This window comes from Rhipicephalus sanguineus, chromosome 1, assembly GCF_013339695.2.
Source record: "Rhipicephalus sanguineus isolate Rsan-2018 chromosome 1, BIME_Rsan_1.4, whole genome shotgun sequence".
NCBI lineage: Eukaryota > Metazoa > Arthropoda > Arachnida > Ixodida > Ixodidae > Rhipicephalus > Rhipicephalus sanguineus.
This window is the reverse complement of record NC_051176.1, coordinates 112,865,678-112,882,927: the sequence shown is the minus strand read 5'-3', so window position 1 is coordinate 112,882,927 and position 17,250 is coordinate 112,865,678.

Here is a 17,250-nt window from a genome sequence, read left to right as displayed (position 1 = left end):
GCAACTCTTGAAGAGTTCGCCGTAAACACCGGGTGTTTAGCTGCGCATTAGAAGCAGCTCCTGCAGTCACTGTATTCAGTGCCGTCCCTCCGGAGCAATCTCTCCGAACCACCAGATGACTGCCTCGTGCGGCGACTGTATGCAAGGCGTCTCCTTTTTGCTTGCGAAATTTATGCGTCGTTTTTCCAATCGCAGAGGGAAGTTCAATGAACACTTTTACCGTGGTGCTGTCTTCACTGAACATCGTCGCCGTACCGACCTCTATACAAAAGACCTTATTCATAAATCCGTTCCTTTGATAACGGCATGCAGTTCAGTCCTACTTGACACTAATTGGTTAATTATTCCAGAGAGAAAGAGATACGAAGAGGAAAGGCAGGGAGGTTAACCAAGCTTTGGCTCGGTTGGCTACCCTGCACTTGGGGTGGGGGAAGGGGAAATAATAGAAAAGAAAGGGTAAAGAAGAAAGAAGAAGAGTATGAAAGGGATGGATGAACAGTTTGAAACTACACAACACGAACTCGCGCTGTTAGTTCACAGGCGCTCGTGAAGTCCTGTGGTCCTCAAGAAGCGCAAGAGGGCTTTCGTGGCCTTGCGCATATGCGAGACAGTAGGCCAAGGTCCCAAGATCTTCTTTTCTGTCAGCGGTCTTGAGTCCAGGTGACGGAGCTTGACTTCCATACTACGTTGTTGAGCTTGGTACGATGGGCAGTGGCATAGAATGTGTTCAAGCGTCTCCTCGCAGGCGCAAATGTTGCATGCCGCACTGCTGGCCATTCCAATGAGACTCGAATACGCATTCGTAAATGCCACGCCCAACCACATGCGGCACAGTAAAGTTGCATCGCGTCTTGAGAGCCCTACTACACGCGTGTTCTATGGAATGAAAACTAGAGAATCAATAATACGTTCTTGCTGCGTGGGCCTTAGTATTTGCGCTAAATATCTGAGTGTCCCTATATATACGCTCTGTGTGAGGTCCCTTTTCCAGAAGTTATTCTATGCACTACTGCCTAGGAGGGAATCAGGGGCGGATTTCGCAGAGACTTCTCTTCGTAAATGCGTGCTTGCCACTGGCCCGCCGCTTTCCTTTGTATATCCAACATTCCGAATGGCCATGTCGCTCCTACAAAGGGTTCTATAGCTTAAGCACTTTCTTTGCGAATACGGTGCGAGTATACTTGCCGCGTTATAGTCAGTAATATACGCTAATCTACCATTTGCGCGTAGGATCACTGATATGCACAGGCGTAAGGCAACATTATAGTGCGAGCGCTGCCGGTGTGCCGTAAACTTCCCGAGTGCACGCGGCACATTCCCTGCCGGTTCCGCCTTGGTTTCACAGAATGGTCTAGCTTGTAAGCGGAAGGCTAAGTTATCCGACATGTTGCAATCATAATATTCGCAGTGGACATCAAACCGCCTTAGCAATCGCCTTAACCTTGACAGCGTGGGTTATATTTTTTTAGTTATAGTTCATATGCTCTTCCTGATCTGCGCTTTCGGTCGCTCCTATAAATAAAGTTGTTTCTGCGTCTCTTTCGTAGTACATGCGTCTTACTCGTACTGGAAGTGGCGCTCCCATGCCATTGCTCAGGAATATTGATGTCAGGATAGCATGAAGAGGGGTAATAAGGGTACACGTATTCCCAACGATCCCGCAAAAAAAAAAAGAAAAAAGAGGGAGCCCAAATGTGGGCGTAACTGTGATCAACGCAGCCGGAAACGTGAGCCCATTACGCTGCTGGGCGGTTTCGTCACGTCGCAATAATCAATCCTCGAAAGTCGTTGATCAATGGTGAAGCGTCCTTAGCTGCTACTGGCCAGCATTCAAGTAAACTATGAAAAATTGACTGTCCTCCTCGTGAATCGGCGCCGTGATAAAGCGAGCCCTATTTGTCAAAGTACTGATATTTGAATGTTTGAAAAACAAGAGTGAAGAGAAAAGTATACAGCGGGTTTTTTTTTTTATACAATACAGCTTTTTAATAAATATCTTATGACAGTCGGGCTGCTGTCGTTTTCAAGCCCGAACTGTACGTCCAGGCGGTAATACCTTGCCGTAGCTAAAATGACATTGAAGCGAGTAATTAACGAGGACTCCTTAATAAAACATTTAATTATAGATTTATATGGGAAGGTTGTAGTCCGTGACAATTAATGGCATAGCCATTTTTTAGAAAGGACTAAAGTTGCACGTATTTTGAGATATTCATCAACAAACTTTAAGAGCGATATCGAAACTGACCGGTCCCGGCGCGCAGGAAACGCGGCCACTCTGTTATGTCAGGCCGGAACGTGCCGTGTGAATGAAGTGATGAAATTACATAGTTTGAATCAAGGCACGTCTAAGCAGAATCTGGTCAGGAATGTGTATTTCTGAATAAATATTATGCCTAAGGGCAGATTTTGGGAAAAAAAATGTTGTCTGGAATACTCAAATAGACCGCTTATTCATTGCGTGCGATGTGGGGTGTGTACCTTTTTCTTTCTTAATCTACAAACAGGCGAAAAGAAGTATTTCGCCTGTCTGCAAGAAGAAGCGCAGCAGTGGCTGTCCTGAGTTTTTTGCCGTAGAAAGGAAGAAAATGTGGACAGTGCAGTTTTCTTGCGCACATCCCGAAAGTAATCGATAAACATCAAACATCATGCGCTAAGGTAAGGCGACCCGCTGGCACAGGCGTCGGCAGGGGGAGGGGGTGCAAAAGGGGCACTTGCCCCCTTCAAGCCGCACCTGCCCCCACGCAAGCTACACCAGCGCTCTCCCTCTCCCCCAGCCGCGATACAACACAGGTTACAACAATGCCCCAAAACCACGATATGATTATGAGGGACGCCGTAGTGAAGGGCTCCGGAAATTTCGACCACCTCGGTTTCTTTAACGTACGCCTAAATCTAAGTTCACGGGCCTCAAATATTTTCGCCTCCGTCGAAAATGCAGCCGCCGCGGCCGGGATTCGATCCCGCGACCTTGGGGTCAGCAGCCGAGCGCCATAACCACTAGCCCACCGTGGCGGAGCCAAGTGGCGCTTTCAACAGCACAATACTGCCGCAACGTGCCTTCATTCAAAGTTCGTCACTCCTTTGTCACGGAAAGTTCCGGTCTGACGTAACAGAGCGGCCGCGTTTCCTACGCACCGGACGCGGTCAGTTTCTATATCGCTAATAAAATTCGTTAATTAATTTCTCAAAAGGCGTGCAACTTTTGTGATTTCTAAACAATGAATATTCCACAAATTCTCATGAACCGACAACATTCTAATATAAACAATTGCGTTCAAGTCAATAGTCAAAAATTAATTAACGAGTTTTTGCCCACCTTGGTGGTCCAGTGGTTATGGCGCTCGACTGCTAACCCGAAGGTCGCGGGATCAAATCGCGGCGGCTGCATTTTCGATGGAGGCGAAAATGTTTGAGGCCCGTGTGCTTAGATTTTATTAGGTGCACGTTAAAGAACCCCAGGTGGTCGAAATTTCCGGAGCCCTCCACTACGACGTCTCTCATAATCATATCGTGTGTTTGGGACGTTAAACCACCCCAGGTATTATTAAGTTTTTGTTAATTAGCTACTCCCATGTCATTTTACCTGTGCAAAAGCGTTTCCGCCTCGACGTATACACTAAAAAAAAACGTGTGCGTTGACTCTTTGCTACACATGTGACTCTCCCATGTATAACTCTCTTTAAAGAGGCACGCTGACTCTCTTTAGGAGAGTCGTGGGATGTATGACTCTCTCTAAAAAGGCATGTTAACTCTATTTTGGAGAGTCGTGCGTCCCAAGACTCTCCTAAAGAGAGTCAACGTGACCCTCTAAAGAGAGTTATACATATGAGGGTCACATGTGTAGCAAAGAAGAGTCAACGGACATCTTTTTTTCTTAGAGTGTTGAGTTCGTGTGTGGAGAGGACAGGAGTCTCAGTGGCATAGGATTTTTATTTGAAAAATCTATATTTTCTAAAACAAAAAATTCGGCAGATCCCACGTACCGTGGGAGTCGATGTTATGCGAAGCATGCGGCGGGTAGGTGACTGTGGCGTAACTTTTTTTTACTGAACGACAAGTTACAAAATGGCGCTAAAGATACAAAATGGCGCTAAGGATTTGTATAAATTTTATACGCACACATATATATGTTGAAGAGCCGCATATGTCTTATATAAGCAGTTGTTTACGGGTGGGTAACGCTGCGAATGGCAACGTGGGTATTACCTACACCAGAAGCAGTAAGCTGATATGTAGTGCTTATACGTGTCCCGAGAACGCACACACGTTTCACGAACCCGTGTACATGTGTGCAGGAAGTTCTTGACAGTTCTTGAACAAGGGCATCATCACCGTGATCAGTGAGCACCAGCAGCTAGTAATGAGTTGTTATAGGATCCGGTCGTAATCGTGATGACGAGGAGGCCATGTGTAGTGAAGTACGTGGTATAGTAAAGCTGTTGGAATTCGTGGATGCCTCGGTCATTTTGTCGACAAATTGTCTGTCGACAGAACCGGCGACATGTCGGAACCTGAAGCCACCCTTCGCGTTGGTGAGGTATAGGCCGTCGAGGCTGGTAGGCCTGGATAGTGCTACGTAGACCAACATCAGTGGATGGTGTTTGTTGTATTCATAGACTACCTGGGCGCATATGGCCTAAGTAGCCTAGTCTACAAAGCGGTTGTCAATCAATCTGGCATCATCCTCGGTCATCATGAGGCCATCGCCCAGCCTCGTAAGAAACGAAGAGGACACAGCGTCGTTCTGGTGGACGAAGTGCACTTTACGGTGCGGTGATGTGGATATCATATGTAACCTTCGTTAATGTATTCCTCCGGGGTCGAGCAATGCTTCAATATAGCTTGCTGAATCATAGGAATACAAACGTAATGTTTATTAGACTGCTATAAAAGCGGAGCCAACACTGGAACTACAGACACTAATCTGATATGACACCTGTATCGTAGGAGTACACATCGTAGGAGTATCATGTAGCGTTTATTGCTTTCTTGCAAAATTACATAGTCAGCACCACAACCACAATTGGCGTTGCACTGATATTACGCCTGCGTAGGCTCCTTTTTCAAACCAGTTTACAGACCTGGCGTGGCTCAGTGGTAGAATACCTGATTGCCACGCAGAATGCTTGGGTTCGATTCCTGCTAGGATCCTAATTTTCATTCTTTCCATTCGTTGCTGCCGATGTTGGTTTTCCTTAACGCTCTAACATTTAAGTTAGCACTGTCTGTTCTCGCCGTTGCTGGGTAGATATAAACTGTCGATCACCTGTGGCGCATACCCGTACACCGCAGCCCGTGGTAAACGGGTATGTGCCACACGTGTCTAGTGGAAAGGGTTTGACGACGTACGCGACAATTTTTTAACGTTATTCATATCATGACCCGGCAATCATATTCGTCAAATCCTCTTACCTTCCTATGCAAATTTTGGTCTACACCAAGTTAAGTAGGCGATCATGAGAGCACCCAGACGTAGGCGGCTAGATAGATAGATAGATAGATAGATATAGATAGATAGATACGTAGATAGAAACGCTCAAAGTGCCAGAGGTTCGCTAAGAAATGCTTCGCATTTAAAACGTTCTGAATATAAGACGACACAAGACTCTACCTACATTTTTTCTTCTACTGGCTCTATAATGCATGTGTAGAGCCCATGTAAGAGAGAGACAACGAGACGTTTTTCCAGCGCCGGAGCACAATTCTAAATAATTATTTTCTTTATTTCTTCGCTCCTCGCGCCAGCCTTGCTGCCGCGCCGCTCGAGGTCTCGCTTGACCTCTTCTTCCTTCACAGGGTGATCGCGTCGATGTCGCTGGCGCTACACATGATTGAATTCATCCGGACAAAGATCCGGCTGGTCCCATGCACTCCGAGAATCGCTTTCATGCGAAGCAGTCGCCGTGTAGCTGCCTATGCCGCAATTTTCAATAGCGAAGCTGTTTAGCAAATCGTTCTTTATGAGTCGATCGCCGAAAACTATCATCATCTTAACGGATATGTGCCACTGTGCGGCTACCTGATAACGAGTACAGAGAAAGAGAGAAAAAAAAAGAAAGAGAAAGGAAAACAAGCAGAAAGAGGGCAGAAAAAGATATAAAGAAAGAGAAAAATACTTGCCGAGAAAAAGTTCTTCAGGAGGCGCTATTTGAACCCGCGTATTCTCGATTTGAAGGCGAGCGGCCTAAACACTCGGCTATTCAGGCACGCTAGCCGAGCATATCATATCCGTGTATAGTATAGTGTAGCAAGAGGGTGTGAAAGAAAAGTGAGCGTGAGGAGGAGAGATGTGATGGTGAAGAGGAGGGAAAGGAGGCGGGGAGAGAGTAAAGTGTACCACAGATGGAATGACAAAGAGGGAAAGAAATGCAGAAAGAAAAAGAAAGATAGAGAGAACATCAACAAAAGAGAGAAAGAAGTAGAGAAAAAAAAGAAAGAGGAACCAAGCATCGCGTCGTCTAGCGACCAGATACCGCACCACCTGGCCAAGCCGCGCATACGCAGTAGCTGAGTCACGCCCACCGACGGAGACATCGCGCCAAACCTCCGCTCTTTACTGCATAGCCTGGCCGCGTCCTCCCGAGGAGGAAGCCGCGCTACTCGAAGCTAGACCTATCGGTCGACGAGGAGTACGAGCGGCGACGGGTGCGTGCTTTGCTGTGCCAAGCTTTCCGCGACTTAGTGCAACCGGCCCGTTTGCTATCTCTGGAGTTCGGACATCCGTGTAGTGTCTGTGACTGTCCGTGGTTCAACTCGAACCTCTCGGAGCTGAGAATCAACCTAGAATCACCTAGCTAAAGCATATCAACAACCTTAAAACCACCTAGAAACAACCTAGCATCACCTAGCTAAAGTCTATCAATAACCTAGAAGCAACCAGATTAGACTCCAGGATCGTCCAGCTTCGCTGTTTCATATCTTGTGCGACTTAGTGCAAGCTCCACCATTCTTTTTTTTTTATTTGAGCCAAGCGTATACAAGGCGGATCAATGTTTTCGTGTAAATTGAGTAGTTGTGAGCGTATCGGTTTACCAGGCACGCCGAATACAATAAAGGGTAGCTAATGGTCCGACTTATGCCGTCGGCTCTCACTTTAGAGCACAGACGTCCGTTCTCAAGGTGCGATGATGTGCATATAAAGTAGCGGTCATCGGTGTATTCCTCCGGGGTGAGCAACGCTTGACTATAGCTTGCTGAGTCATAGAAGTACATATGTTATGTGTTATACAAACGGATAGCCAGCACTGCAACGCGAATTACCCGACATGGCGCCTGTTTTCGGGTATTTTTTGAGGCAGCTTCAAGAACTCACGTGGCTCTGTGGTTGAATACTTGACTGCCATGCAGAAAGCCTGGACTAGATCCCGGCTCGAACCGTGATTCCTAAGCATTGCGTTCATTGTGCTTTTTCGCTCACCGACAACGGCACGGAGCCAACACCGGATTTTGTGCGGCACGGGCTCCTTAACACTATCGCGTTGGTTGACAAAGACAGCGTGAGGCAAATGACATAGATTACATGAGGCACATATCCACACTCCACGGGCCGTGCTATGTGGGTATGATCCCCCCGTATCTGGGGGAAATGGTTTCATGAAGTACGCGACAGCCAGGTCACGTTATTCATGTCATGACCTGCGAATCGCGTCCCTCATACACTCATGTCCTCCTGTGCTGATTTTGGTATACACCGAGTTAAGGAGACAGACAGACAGACAGACAGACAGACAGACAGACAGACAGACAGACAGACAGATAGATAGATAGATAGATAGATAGATAGATAGATAGATAGATAGATAGATAGATAGATAGATAGATAGATAGATAGATAGATAGATAGATAGATAGATAGATAGATAGATAGATAGATAGATAGATAGATAGATAGATAGATAGATAGATAGATAGATAGATAGATAGATAGATTAGAAAAAACGGTCAAAGTGCCTTTGGTTCGCTAAGAAATGCTTCGCATTTAATACCTGTTCGCGGGAGGACAGCATGCGCTTCATACCGAGGCACCCGCGCAAACCGCCTTGCTGTCATATTCTTTTTTTGTTATTATTACTTATTCTTGCGCTCATTAAAAATGCGTCTGCCATACAAATGGCGACACCAACGACGCATTTGCCACTTTTCGAGACTTTGCAAAACCTCGCACCATCATTTTTATTATGCACGGTATGTATATGTAATAAATTGTAATAACCTCGATAGCCAAGGCGCAGGTGCGCAGTGTGCTTCGAGTGTCTTCAGTGCGGCAGAGCTGCTGCCGCCTGTTATACTGGCAGACATCTCGACACAAAGGCGAAGTCTACGCCACCGGCTACAGTGTTATGTGTCTGCGAAGAAACAAACTGCTTTGGAATCCTTCGGCTTAGCAAACGTCATCGTAGCGTAACGCCACCGAACAGCTTACGCAATGCCTGATCAACACAACCCCCCCCCCCCTTTCCTCCTTCTTTTGCGGAAGCGCCTGAAATCAACGGTGAAAGCATTCCTGGGGTTGCGAAGGGCGAGGGAACAGAGAGGCATTGAACTCGCTCGGACCGTAGTATGTTCTCTTTTACTATTAAATGACTGTTCCTCGTCCTACCCCGGTGTCTCTTCTCCTTTTTTTCTTTTCTTTTTCGAGCACTCCTTTGTTTTTTACACTTTGTCTTCCAGTACAGACGTGAGAGGCAAAAATAGTTCAAGGGGCTTGACGTCGGTCGATGGAAAAAGAAGCTTTTTTTTTTCGTCTGTTCTCAAAGAGGGATCACAGCTCTCGACAAGCGCCGGCTGCGCATCGCTTTTACCCGCCTTCTTGGCCTCCAAAGCTAACTTTACTTTGCTGTCTTTTTCTTTCTTCTTTCCTTCGACCATTCCATCCTCAGCCACTTGGATAGGAGGTGGTTACGTTCACGCCACTGCAGAATCGATATACAGATACGGCCCCGTATGGTGCCAAGCCCCCTTCGGATACGCCTGAAGCTTTTTTTTGCTATGGCAGGAGAACATTTCTTGGACGTTTTCAGTTTTACCGCTGCGGCGAGCCAGCCGGTAAACACAGTATGCACCGTATATATTTCTTCGCTCTCCCTTCGTAAATTGATTCAGGGGTGGGCGTGATCGATGGAAATAGAACGAAAGACAGTGCAAGAAAATCGATAGCCGCAGGAGCCGGCCCTAACGTACTGTATACATTACATTTAACTTCTGGGTTAGAATTTCGGGGTTTTTTTGTTCGTTTGTTTTAGTACCACACTTATCTCACATATATGCCCACCTCCGAAGCAGATGCCTCAGTTATAGTGTCGCAAACATCACCTATAGGGTTGCCGAAGGCCTCGAATATTGTACTAGAAAGTTTTAGCTTTGCGTGATAACCGTACTACATGACGCGGTAAGTTCTGCGCTGCACGTGCAGCCACACCACGTTACCGCTGTATAGGCGCGCCGAAAAAACATCGTTTTCACAAACTGACATGGCGTAACGTATACTTGAGGGCGTAATCGAACTAATCGTGCATTGAAAAATTATGCTTTTAAAGCGTTCGGCATCGCCAGAGCACCAATAACACTATATGCTAAGCTGTCATCTGGTATATAGGGAAATCAAAACATTCGTTCCGCGCGGCGTTGTCTCTCTATGCCTAAAAGCATCTGGAATAACAATTGACTTTAATAACAGCGACGAAAGATCGCTAATGCCTTCAGCTCGACGTAGAACTGAGCTATGGCTGACGTCATTATAGATTTCTTCGCCTGACACGACGGAGAGCAAAAAGCGAGGGACAATTCTGCACTGGCCGCTGCTCTGTTGTTGCTCAGTCCCAAGAACCTCTATGGAATACATAGCCAGATATATTGGACGCGCATGTGCAGTGAGCCTGACGTATTGCGCATCGTGATAACGTGTGGCTTATCGTTCTGAACTAAAGCTCTCAGACAAGAGGACATTTTCATAGATTCTCAGCGGTAAGCGCACCCATTTCAGGTGCACTTCTACAAACTAAGCAAGTGATCGAAGCCCTCCCAAAATTGCGTGCTAGCGCAAGCTTGGATCTAAAGCTGTGTATGGGGCCTCGTAACGTGTACTCGTCGTCATTCTTCATTCATCTTACATATGTTTCTCTTCCCTCTGAGAGTAACAAGACAGATGACTTCTGACCTCCCACAGAACTCCGTTTTTCTTCGAATAAGTTTGCCGTTCTCTCGTTGCGTACTATGTAGTCCCTCCATAGTACGGGATATATGGCGGGTCCATTACAAAAGCACTAAATTAGGATTAGCCATGGCTGCCTTCCTCGTCATACCATCCTTGATGGGAGAGCAGTTTCGAAGAATTTGGAAAGTCCCGCAGCTCAATGAAGACACGTTATTAAAACTCATTATATCCCATACCTTTCCGTTCGTTCGATCTTTATATTATATGGCATACGTTAAGCCCGTATATTACACCAGACTATTCGATTATGATGGCGTGGTACATGTGAGAGAAGTTTATGATACATATTTAGAAAAGCACTTCTCATTTCTCAATAAACTGTGTGTGTGTGTGTGTGTGTGTGTGTGTGTGTGTGTGTGTGTGTGTGTGTGTGTGTGTGTGTGTGTGTGTGTGTGTGTGTGTGTGTGTGTGTGTGTGTGTGTGTGTGTGTGTGTGTGTGTGTGTGTGTGTGTGTGTGTGTGTGTGTGTGTGTGTGTGTGTGTCGGGGGAGGGGGGTTTCATATATGACGCAGCCTTTATGTCAGTACGTGTTTCTTTGCATACGTTCTGCCATGTGCGACAAAACATTTTGGGCCATAAGCTACACATGCTGCGCAGCGTGCTGCCAATAACACGGCACACTGTGCTAAATTTCGTTTCCCTCTATCCGACTCACACAACTTCAGGAGCGAGCGCCTGTCCAAAGCTGCTGTCAATCGAAGGGACCACAAGACAGCGCGTGCGGCAGTAAGATGGGCGAGTCGTCGCCACTTGCCCATCAAGCGGCCGTTGGCACTCAACAGTTTATTGGAAAGCCGGCTCACTTGGCTTGAATCAAGCCTTTAACACAGCGTGCCTGCCAGCTGATAGCCAATATACTGCGCCCCCAGTAAAGCCAAGCACACATTGCACAATGCCCGTTTTGGACAACATTTAGTCGTCATTTGCGCAGACGACAGCTTTTTACGACAGCTGTCGTTCTTAAAGTGTCCTCAAAGTTCGGTGACAATTCAATGACTTCCGTTAATAAACAAAAGTAAAAGTTATTCGTTTTCGATTCTGCCTCCGAGCCTTACATTTTCGGAAATTTGTCGAAGCAACTTCGCTCCTTGTTAAGGACTTGCTTCATCGATTGAGTGCACGTGGCTCAGAGAAATTCCTTTTCTTTTTTAGAAATGGCTGAGAGAAAACAAAGAATTTTTTGTAACAGATATAAACTGAGCGCACATAGCTTCTCGTAGACTCAGAACATCTGTAATCGAAGATATTATTGAACGTATGTCTTTGTTTTTGGGAATAAACCGTTTTTAGAAGCATATGCTCTCTACCTATTTTATTACAACAGAAGAGGGCCCTTTTTTAAATGCGAAGCATTTCTTAGCGAACTTCTGCGACTTTGAGCGTATCTATCTATCTATCTATCTATCTATCTATCTATCTATCTATCTATCTATCTATCTATCTATCTATCTAGCCGCCTACGACTTAGTGCTCTCCTGGTCGCTTGGTTCATCGAATGTGCACCAAAATTGGTATGGCGTAACATGACTGTATGACGAACATAAATGTCAAGTCATAACATGAAAATCATGACACGCATGTCATGTACAGCATGATTTACATGCTACGCTCATGGTGCGCTGGCGGCCGTTTCGCTAGTTTGATATACACCAAAATTGGTATCCTGCGACGTGACTGCGTGACGAACATAAATAACACGTGTTAACATGAAAATCATGACACGCATGTCATGCACAGCATGACTTACGTGCCACGCTCATGGTGCGCTGGCGGCCGTTTCGCTAGCTTGATCTACCCCGAAATTGGTATTGTGCGACGTGACTGTATGATGAACATAAAAACTCCAGTTAACATGAAAATCATGACACGTATGTCATGCACAGCATGACTTACGTGCCACGCTCATGGAGCGCTGGCGGCAGTTTCGCTAGCTTGATATACACCAAAATTGGTATCTTGTGACGTGACTGTGTAATGAACATAAAAACTCGAGTTAACATGAAAATCATGACACGCATGTCATGTACAGCATGACTTCCGTGCCACGCTCATGGAGCGCTGGCGGCCGTTTCGCTAGATTTATATACACCAAAATTGGTATCTTGTTACGTGACTGTGTAACGAACATAAATAACACGAGTTAACATGAAAATCATGACACGCATGTCATGTACAGCATGACTTACGTGCCACGCTCATGGGGCGCTGGCAGCGGTTTCGCTAGCTTGACCTACCCCGAAATTGGTATTGCGCGACGTGACTGTGTGACGAACATAAAAACACGAGTTTAACATGACAATCACGACACGCATGTCATGTACAGCATGACTTACGTGCCACGCTCATGGGGCGCTGGCGGCGGTTTCGCTAGATTTACATACACCAAAATTGGTATCTTGCGACGTGACTGTGTAACGAACACAAATAACACGAGTTAACATGAAAATCATGACACGCATGTCATGTACAGCATGACTTACGTGCCACGCTCATGGGGCGCTGGCGGCGGCTTCGCTAGCTTGATCTACCCGAAATTGGTATTGCGCGACGTGACTGTGTAACGAACATAAATAACACGAGTTAACATAAAAATCATGACACGCATGTCATGTACAGCATGACTTACGTGCCACGCTCATGGGGCGCTGGCGGCGGTTTCGCTAGATTACATACACCAAAATTGGTATCTTGCGACGTGACTGTGTAACGAACACAAATAACACGAGTTAACATGAAAATCATGACACGCATGTCATGTACAGCATGACTTACGTGCCACGCTCATGGGGCGCTGGCGGCGGCTTCGCTAGCTTGATCTACCCCGAAATTGGTATTGCGCGACGTGACTGTGTAACGAACATAAATAACACGAGTTAACATGAAAATAATGACACGAATGTCATGCACAGCATGACTTACGTGCCACGATCATGGCGCGCTGGCGGCCTTTTCGCTAGCTTGATCTACCCGGGAATTGGTTTTGCGCGACGTGACTGTGTGACGAACATAAAAACACGAGTTAACATGAAAATCATGACACGCATGTCATGTACAGCATGACTTACGTGCCACGCTCATGGGGTGCTGGCGGCCGTTTCGCTAGCTTGATATACACCAAAATTGGTATCTTGCGACGTGACCGTGTGAGGAACATAAATAACACGAGTTAACATGAAAGTCATGACACGTATCTCATGTACAGCACGACTTGCGTGCCACGCTCATGGGGCGCTGGCGGCCGTTTCTCTAGCTTGATCGACCCCGAAGTTGGTATTGCGTGACGTTACTGTGTGACGAACATAAATAATAGGAGTTAACATGAAAACCATGACACGCATTTTCCTCAATGACATACAAGACGATGTATGCAGCTCTTTGCTGGCTGCTTCGCATTACATCGATTCCCACAATGCGTGGGATCTGCCGGCTTTTTTTTTTAAATTAAATGTTGCTTAGGAGATGTTAGCGCATTTTTAGAGCACCGGCTGCTCCTTTTCACAGATAATAGGGTATGTGAAAATCACAGCAGCGAATGCAAAAAAAAAAAAAACATTGCGTAAAAGAGCACTGAGGGAGAGTTCGTGTAAGTCCATTCACGTAGCAACACGAAAAACTCCTTTTAATACAGATCTGAGGCAAGGTGTGTGACCGGGCTAGTTGGTATTCCATAGTGACGTGAACAGCGCGTGTAATACACAAGGACGTCGGTTCTTCGTCCTTGTGTATTACACGCGCTGTTCACGTCACTACAGATCTGAGATCTGCAACTATAGGTCATCCATCTTGTTCGGAATCTTTTGCATGGTTAACAAAGTTCGCGTAACATCGGCCTTAGGGCTCTATTCCTGAAATCCTTCGCACGCTCTTAAGGATCGTTACAGGCGTCAGCGAATTGAGATTCTCATAATGAAGATAATCGGCCAATGACAAGCTAAACTACTCATGCGCTCTGCCCTTGAAGTGCACTAATGTGCAAGCTTGGCAACTTCATTAAAGTATGCTTCACTATATACAAGTAGCCTGAAGCTTATAAAGCTATCCACTTTCTGCGTTTATTAGAGTATAGTCCTAAACCATTTTTGTTCACGGATAAAGCTGAAATCGGGGGTCTGATTAGCCAGTGTCTTTCGGTTTCTCAAATCGCAACTCCCCGAAACGCTGCTTGTGCTGGCAACACTTCTGAAGTAAACAAAGATGGGATATAATGTCCAGGCTCACGGCGGCACTCTCGATATACTTTCGCTTAGCGCTGTGTTGATTTTTGCAGATTGTGGCGTTGTTGAATCGCGGTGTTTCGTCGCAGGCAAACGGGTGCTTGCTGCCGATCACCTTGTATTGATCACTCTGTAGGATTTCAGTGGCGAAAGAGGGCAAATAGTTGCGCTGTGCACGCGAACGGCCAGCCTGTTAGGCGAGGCGAAAGTATCACGAAAGTAAAACGTGCCCTTATAGAAGTAACTGAATATCTACTGTACATTGATATAATAGAGTTTGCACGATGTATATTGATGTCACGACCTAGTGTACTCCTGACCTGCCCAGATGTCCTCTCTCCAGCGCCCACGTTCTAGTTCATACCTCCTGCCGCTAGGGGCGTAACCTACGAGCACTGTGGCGCTAGTCAGCACCTGTTCGCTGACGACAGCTTTAACACTCGTAGTGATGTTTCGCCAGCGCAGAGCGCTCATATCGTTTAGTTATTATGCATAAATGCAAAACACTTCGGAAATAAAAATACGGAAAGTGAATTAGAGTTTTTTTTGCATTTAAACGGACACATCCGTCGTATACACTATGTAAGTCTACGGCTTCTCACGTTAGTCAACCACTGTGCAGTAAATGCTTCACCGCACTGAATAGCTTACTTGACCCCCCGTCTAAGTTTGCAGAAACAGTCACATAAATCCGGCAGTTCGTAACATAACACACGAGTATTTACTCCAGAGGCGTCCAAACGGTCGAAGAGTAGCAGACGAACAGGTTATAGGTAGCGCCACCTACTACGAGTGGTTGAACGAGAGCGGGGAGGCGCGCTCCCATAGGACCCCCGCTCTCTGGGCAGGTCAGGAGTACAGTGGGTCGTGATTGATGTCTGGCAGCTATAGCACCGTTTAACGTGGATGCACCCACTTTGATGCTTGGTGGTACATCTCCATGCCGACGACTAACGTCCATGTTCAATGATTAAACAAACCCTTGTGGTAGCTGTAGTAGTTAGCGGTGAAAGCGTAATCAGAGAACGAGTTGTGATAGCCAGAAGAGCGTCGCATATTGGACGCAGAACTTGGTCGTCATCCTGCGGCATGTTAAAATGTGATTGAACACCACGGCCGCAGTAGAGGGAAACGCAAAGCGCGTCGTGCCGCCCCGGAGCCCGGCCGCAATTTTATTGCGATAGCAATTATATGGACAGTCTCGGCTGGATTTTTGCCGTCGCCGTCGCCGTCATGCACCGTATATGTATAAGTATGTATATATATATATATATATATATATATATATATATATAGAAGCCCCAAAGAAAAATAACTCAGAAAAATGCTTTCGAACCGCGGAATCGAACCAGGGACCTCTTGCTCCGCAGCGAGTGGCGCTAACCGCTACGCCACGAAACGCAGATCCTCCACGTAGCTAACGGCGAGCGTTATATACACACCCTTTGCCGCTGGACGGACTCAGAGACGGCCGGCGCTTATAAGCGTTTCTTCATTACAAGCGAGATGGCGCTAGGAGCACGACGGGCGTAAAGTCACTGGAAAGGGAAAAGTACCGCGACCGTCGTGCGCGCCGCCATATTTGGTCCAGCGCCGCCGAAGCTGCGGCGGTGCGGTGTTGGTTTCACGTGGAGTAACGCATGTTTTACGCATTGCGTGCGCTTTTGCAGCCCCGAATGAAGCATACCGTTGTTCTCTGACTGATTAGGAAAGAAATAGCGGCAATTTTCACTTGCCTACAGCGCACGCACGCGTACTAACGCGATAAAGAAATGCGAACTGCGCGGCATTTACGCGCTCGGCTGTCTGCATTTATTAAATGCGAAGCATTTCTCAGCGAATTTCTGTGACTATGAACGTATCTATCTATCTATCTATCTATCTATCTATCTATCTATCTATCTATCTATCTATCTATCTATCCGCCCCCGACTTTGTGCTGTCCTGGCCGCTTCGTTAATGGGACACCAAATTTGGTATGACATAACATGACTGTATGACAAATTAAAATTAAGGTGATAACATGAAAATAATGACATGTATGCCATGTACGGCATGATTTACATGCCACGCTCATGGTGCGCTCGCGACCGCTTCGATAGCTTGACACACAACAAAATTAGTATGGCGTGACAAAAGTGTATGACGAACATAAGTGACTGGTTATAACGTGCAAATCATGACAGACGTGCCATGTAAAACATGATTTACATGACATGGTTTCGGGGCGCTCGCGGTCGTTTAATGAACTGCATATATACCAAAATTTTTATGACGAGCTATTTCTGTATGACTGACGTTAGTGATAGGTGGTAACGTGAAAATCATGACTTCCATGACATGTACGGCATGACTTACTTGCCACGCTCATGCTGCGATGGCGGGTGGTTCGCTAGCTTGAAATGCACCCAAATTGGTATAGCGTGAGGTGACTGTATGACGAACACGAATGACAAGTGGTAACGTGAAAATCATGACGGTATTTATGTTGGTCATACAGTCGCGTCACGCAATACCGATTTTGGTGCATATCAAACAAGCGAACCGGCCGCGAGAGCATCATGAGCATGGCATGTAGATCCTGCCTTACATGACATGCATACCATTATTTTCATGTTACCGCACGGTATTTATGTTGGTCATACAGTCACGTCACGGAACACCGATTTTGGTGCATATCAAGCAAGCGAACCGGCCGCGAGAGCATCATGAGCATGGCATGTAAATCATGCTTTACATGACATGCGCACCATTATTTTCATGTTACCGCACGGTATATATGTTGGTCATACAGTCACGTCACGCAATACCGATTTCGGG